This window comes from Schistocerca piceifrons, chromosome 6 (assembly GCF_021461385.2).
Source record: "Schistocerca piceifrons isolate TAMUIC-IGC-003096 chromosome 6, iqSchPice1.1, whole genome shotgun sequence".
Taxonomy (NCBI): domain Eukaryota; kingdom Metazoa; phylum Arthropoda; class Insecta; order Orthoptera; family Acrididae; genus Schistocerca; species Schistocerca piceifrons.
Window position 1 is genome coordinate 431,241,306 of NC_060143.1, and position 7,130 is coordinate 431,248,435.

General features: G+C 46.5%; 1 pseudogene; it reads left to right on the top strand.

Moving 5' to 3' along the window:
* Positions 1–6,702: 6,702 nt before the first annotated feature.
* Positions 6,703–6,820, top strand: LOC124803955 (annotated as a pseudogene).
* Positions 6,821–7,130: the final 310 nt, after the last annotated feature.

Genomic DNA, 7,130 nt, shown 5'->3' on the forward strand with positions numbered 1-7,130 from the left:
CGATCATCGATAATGGACCGTGAATCGACAGAAACATGTGACCTGGTGCGATGAATCACATTTCTTGTTACATCAGTACGATGGTCGTGTCAGGATACGCCCTCATCCAGACAAATGAGTGCTCGAAACATGCACTACACCACGGTTGCAAGCAAGTGGGGGCGGCGTTATTATATGGGGGACATTCATCTGGGCTTCCATTGGACCTGTGGAAGCAATATGAGGAACCACAACTACTGTACTCTACCTGAACATTATTGGGTAGCACTTCCATCACTTCGTACTTGATGTCTTCGTCGACTGCAATGGCATCTTCCAGCAGGTGGTCTGTCTCACAAGGTCAGAATCGCGGTACTGTGGTTTGAGGAGCATGACAGTGAAATCACGTTGATATCTTTGCCACCAAATTCGCCTGACCTGAACCCAATGGAATACATGTGGAACGCTATCGAGCTACAGTTCCACACCAACAGACCACCGCCACGTGAGTTCTGGGAAAATACTAAGCGGGTCTAAGGCTTCCATGAGGTCACTCTTTGACCCGTCTCGTGTACAATTGAAGATAGCAGAACGAAATCCAAAGTTTTAAATTTCATGTTTAAGAAATCGTTCAAGCAGGTGGATGGCACAAACGTACCTTCGTCTGGTCATCACATGGAGGACATCCCTGGTGTAGAGAAACAACTGACAGAATCGAAAACGCCGGCCGGTGTGGACGTGCGGTTCTAGACGCTTCAGTCTGGAACCGCGTGACCGCTACGGTCGCAGGTTCGAACCCTGCCTCGGGCAGGGATGTGTGTGATGTCCTTAGGTTAGTTAGGTTTAAGTAGTTCTAAGTTCTAAGGGACTGATGACCACAGATGTTAAGTCCCATAGTGCTCAGAGCCATTTGAACCATTTTTAGAATCGAAAACAAATAAGTCGGTAGGTTCAGATGGAATCCCAATTCGATTTTAAAAAGCATACTCTACGGCACTGGCTCCTTACACAGCTTGTATTTATCGCGAATCTCTCGCCCAGCGCAAAGTCCCATGCGACTGGAAAAAGCGCAGGTGATTTCTGTATATAAGAAAGGTTAAAGAACGGACCGGTAGAATTAAGGGCCAATATTCTTAACATCGGTTTTCTGCGCAATTCTAGAACATATTCTGAGCTCTAATATAATAAATTTCCTAAAGGCCGAAAAACTCATGTCCACCAATCAGTACGTTTTTAGGAAGAAACGCTCGTGTGAAACAGCTTGCCACTATCTCACATGAGACACTGCGAATTATGAATGAAGGGCAACAGGTAGATTCCGTATTCCTAGATTTCCGAAAAGCATTTGACATGGTACTCCACTGCAGACTGTTAACGATGATGCCAGCATACGCAGTAGGTCTCCAGGTAAGTGAGTGACTCGAAGACTATGAGTAATAGATCCCAGCATGTTATCCACGATGGCAAGTGCCCATCACAGACAAGGGTATCGTTAGGAGTGCCCTGCGACAGTGCGTCAGGACAGCTATTATTTTCTATATACGAAGATTATCTGGGGGAGAGGGCGAGCAGTAGTCTGTGGATGTTTGCTGATGACGCTGTGGTGTATGGGAAGGTTGCGAGGCTGAGTGACTGTAGAAGAATACTAGATGACTTAGACAAAAATTCTGGTTTGTGGGGTGGATGGCAGCTGCTTCTAAATGTAGAAAAATGAAATTTAATGCGGGTGGGAAGGAAAAACAAACCCATAATGTTCGGGTATAGCATTAGCAGTGTCCTGCTTCACACAGTCATGTCTTTTAAATACCTGGACGTAACGTTTCCGAGCGATTTGAAGTGGAACGAGCATGCGAGGATTGTGTTAGGGAAGGCGAATGGTCGAGTTCGGTTTAATGGGAGAATTTTACGTAAGTGTCGTTCATCTGTAGAAGAGATCACATATAGGATGCTAGTGCGATCTGTTCTTTAAGTACCGCTCGAGTGTTTGGGATCCACACCAGCTCGGCTTAAACTAAGACATCGAAGCAATTCAGAGGCGGGTTGCTAGATTTATTACTATTAGGTTCGACCAATACGCAAGTGTTACAGTGATGCTTCGGGACCTCAAATGGGAATCCCTGGAGCGACGTTCTCTTCGAGGAACACTACTGAGAAAATTTAAAGAAGCAGCATTGAAGTTGACTGCAGAACGATCGTACTGTCGCCGATATACAGGGTGTCCCATTCAAACCTCCCTGATTTCAAGGACCCAGGAGAGAAAAACCACAGTAGATATGACAATGAAAAATGCACCACATTGTAGAGTATCTCAAAAAAAAATTATATTCCGACATCAGAAGTGCCAAGTATATTCGCCACAGTGCAACATGGTCTCATGAAGTGAAAATGGCGACTCCACAGCAGAGCGCGCAAGCAGTAGTGTGGTTTGCAGAAACAAAATCGCCGATTACTGTGCAAAGATATTATCGCCATGTGTATGAATGTGATCTACCTGACGTGATGACAATTAAGGAATGGTATAGGAAGTTTCTGACAACAGGAAGTGTACTGAAGCATTCTGGGAGTGCACGTTACGGAGTTTCAGAAGAGAGGACATCAAACAAAAGTTTCTCAGAAGCCCACGTAAGTCAATTCGTGAAGCATCTAGGCAACTTGATGTACCTCAATCAACACTGCATCGTGTAGTTCACCAGCGTCTTCGTATGTGTGCTTGCAAAGTGCAAATTCTGCAAGATCTGACGCCGAACTACAAACCACGCAAACAACAATTTGCTGCGGATATGCTGCAGCGTATTGACATGGATGCCAGCTTCCTGGAAAGATATTTATTCTAAGATGAGGCAACCTTTCATCTATCAGGAAAAGTTAATAGGCATAATGTTCGGATTTGGGGTTCGCAAAATCCGCACGTTGTCATTGAACATGTTCGTGATAGCTCTAAACTAAACGTCTGGTGTGGGATAATGTACGACAGGATTGTTGGACCGTTCTTCTTTGTGGAGCAAACAGTGAATGGGTCAGTGTATCTGGACATGTTGGAGCAGTTTGTGTACCCTCAGATACAAGACTTGCAACCCAACAGCATTTTTCAACAAGATGGAGTCCTCCACATTGGTCAACGGCTGTTCGCAAGTTCCTGGATAGGAAATTTCCCAATCGTTGGATCGGACGCGAAGGACCCATTGCCTGGCCACCACGTTCACCCGGCATTACGCCACTTCATTTCCTAATGTGGGGATTCGTGATGGATCCCGTGTATGCGACGAAAGTGGACGATATTCCTACGTTGCGACATCGTATCACTAATGCGATTACAACAATAACAGAGGAAATGTTACAAAAAACTTGGCTAGAAATTGAATCTAGATTCGATATTTTTCGTGCTACAAATAGTTCACATGTAGAGGTATATTGATGAAAAATAAATAAATTCTTTGAGATGCTCTACAATGTGGTGCATTTTTCATTGTCGTATCTACTGTGGTATTTTTTTCCTTGGTCTTTGAAATCTGGGAGGCTTGAGTGGGATAACTTGTACTTTTCGCGTAAGGACCACGAACATAAGGTACGAGAAATTAGGACACATATGGAAGCAAATACAGTCGTTTCTCCCTCGCTCTATCTACAGGTGGAACAGGAAAGGAAACGACTAGTAGTAGTATGAATACCATACGCCACACGTCGTACGGTTGCCTGCAAAGTATGCATGTAGATGTAGATGTAGACATCTGGGTAGAGATCTGGTGCCAGATACCTCTGGCAACCTACCAATGTCTTTTGGCATGGACCGGTGTTATATTACGTTCCAATGGTGAACCAAACCGCTATGAAGCAGGTAATCACAATATTTTGGCTTGTGTTAGCCCCAAATGGGAGTCAATCGTTTTTGTAAGATTCCATTACCACAGCACAGCACGACTGCGTGCTGCGGTCTAGTTTTGGGCTTGCTGCACGTTATAAGATTACAACGTGTGAGCCTTTGTTTGTAAAACGATCGTCGCATCACTGCAGGACGTAAAGGAAGAGTACATATTATCTTTCATTCCGATTTCATGTACACTGCATTAAAGTGTGGAATGACTAATAAACAAAAACCCATCATGACGTCTTGTGACCCGTTTCTGATGCTTTTGCTACAGTTTAGAGGTTGTAGTGTTAAACTTCCTTAAAACTGCGTGCCGGATCGAGACTCGAACTCTGGACATTTGCCTTTAGCAGGTAAGTGCTCTACTGACTTTTTTATAAATCTCACTTTGTTCGTTATTGTCCGTTAGGGGCGGACGTACTATGACACTTGTTCATGTTCATCGTTGATCCATTAACTCAGTTCTTTTATTACAGAGAGCAGCTAACACTGACCGAACACGCTGAGCTACCGTGCCGGCTTTCACAAGCTTCACAGAAGCTCTCCTGCGAACCTGACAGAACTAGCGTTCCTGGAAGAAAGGATATTTCGGATACATGGCTTAGCCGCAGCCTGGGGGATGTTCCAGAATGAAATTTTCACTCGCGGGCAAGTGATGTGCCGCGAAAAGCAAATGTCTCGAGTTCGAGTCTCGGACCAGCACACAGTTTTATTCTGCCAGGAAGTTTCATATCAGCGAACACTCCGCTGCAGAGTGAAAATGTCATTCAGGTTGAAGTGTATTTCTCGTAATACACTACTGGCCATTAAAATTGCTACACCACGAAGATGACGTGCTACAGACGCGAAATTTAACCGACAGGAAGAAGATGCTGTGATATGCAAATGACTAGCTTTTCAGAGCATTTACACAAGGTTGGCACCGGTGGCGACACCTACAAAGTGCTGACATGAGGAAAGTTTCCAACAGATTTCTCATACACAAACAGCAGTTGACCGGCGTTGCCTGGTGAAACGTTGTTGTGATGCCTCGTCTAAGGAGGAGAAATGCGTACCATCACGTTTCCGACTTTGATAAAGGTCGGATTGTAGCCTATTGCGATTGCCGTTTATCGTATCGCGACATTGCTCCTCGCGTTGGTCGAGATCCAATGACTGTTAGCAGAATATGGAATCGGTGGCTTCAGGAGGGTAATACGGAACGCCGAACTGGATCCCAACGGCCTCGTATCACTACCAGTCGAGATGACAAGCATTTTTCCGCATGGCTGTAACGGATCGTGCAGCCACGTCTCGATCCCTGAGTCAACAGATGGGGACGTTTGAAAGACAACAATCATCTGCACGAACAGTTCGACGACGTTTGCAGCAGCATGGACTATCAGCTCGGAGACCGCGGTTGCGGTTACCCTTGACGCTGCATCACAGACAGGAGCGCCTGCGATGGGGTACTCAACGACGAGCCTGGGTGCACGAATGGCAAAGCGTCATTTTTTCGGATGAATCCAGGTTTTGTTTACAGCATCGTGCTGGTCGCATCCGTGTTTGGCGACATTGCGGTGAACGCACATTGGAAGCGTGTATTCGTCATCGCCATACTGGCGTATCACCCGGCGTGATGGTATGGGGTGCCATTGGTTACACGTCTCGGTCACCTCTTGTTCTCATTGAAGCACTTTGAACAGTGGACGTTACATTTCAGATGTGTTACGACCCGTGGCTCTACCCATCTTTCGATCCCTGCGAAACCCTACATTTCAGCAGGATAATGTACGACCGCATGTTGCAGGTCCTGTACGGGCCTTTCTGGATACAGAAAATGTTTGAGTGCTGCCCTGGCCAGCACATCTTCCAGATCTCTCACCAATTGAAAACGTCTGGTCAATGGTGGCCGAGCAACTGGCTCGTCACAATACGCCAGTCACTACTCTTGATGAACTGTGGTATCGTGCTGAAGCTACATGGGCAGCTGTAGCAGTACACGCCATCCAAGCTGTGTTTGACTCAATGCCCAGGCGTATCAAGGCCGTTATTACGGCCAGAGGTGGTTGTTCTGTGTACTGATTTCTCATGATCTATGCACTCGAATTGCGTGAAAATGTAATCACATGTCAGTTCTAGTATAATATATTTGTCCTATGAATACCCGTTTATCAATTGCATTTCTTCTTGGTGTAGCAATTTTAATGGCCAGTAGTGTATTTGAAATAAGTGTGGTTGCAATTATTAGTGTAGTTTTGCATGTTTGTTATTATATTTGAAAATCACAACTCAGTGTGTCGTGTTATATAACCTTTTAAAAATTTTATTGTTTTAGTGACTGTGGCGTGACGACCTTATGTGGTGTCAAATAAACATTTTAAGTTGCATATGCGGTGTCGCCCTTACCCTGCTGCTGACAGAGACGGAAGTGGCGATGACGAAGAAGGCGTCGCTGAGGCTCTTGAGGTCTCGTGCGCTCTCCATGAGCACGTAGGCCAGCGCGAAGACGCCCAGAGACACGTCGTTGGCCGCCAGCAGCAGGGCTCCCACCGGGCCGTCGCCGTCGCGGCGCCCGCCGTCCGGCCAGATGCCCAGCAGGCGGAACGCCGCGGCGCTGACGCCCATCAGCCTGATGGACTCCCGCTCCCACTGCCTCATCTCGCAAGTGTGTCGGGCACACGCAACGTGCAGTGCGGCTTTCGGGTGTGCTCAGCTACGTGGTAGATTGAAGTAATCGTTAGTGAAACTATTTTAGCAAAAAGGCGCAAAGACAAAGTAATGGGTTCGTGCTTAAGTTATTAGCGTTTTTCCATAAGTTCAATAAACAGATACACGTAACAGAGAATTTAGTCATTAATAATATATTCTCCTCCTTCGCCAACGGCCTTGCCGCCATGGTAACACCGGTTCCCGTCAGACCACCGAAGTTAAGCACTGTCGGGCTGGGCTAGCACCTGGATGGGCGACTATCCGGTCTGCCGAGCGCTGTTGGCAAGCTTGGTGCACTCAGCCCTTGTAAGGCAAACTGAGGAGCTACTTGATTGAGAAGTAGCGGCTCCGGTATCGGGAACTGACACATGGCCGTGAGAGCGGTGTGCTGACTACATGCCCCTCCGTATCCGCATCCAGTGACGTCCACAGGCTGAGGATGACACGGCGGCCGGTCGGTACCGTTGGGCCTTCAAGGCCCGTTCGGGAGGAGTTTTTAGTTTTAATATATTCTCCTTCACTATTTACAACAGTCTGCCAACGCTCGGGTAATATTTCGACCCCGCAATGGAAGAAATCATGTTGTATTGAGGCG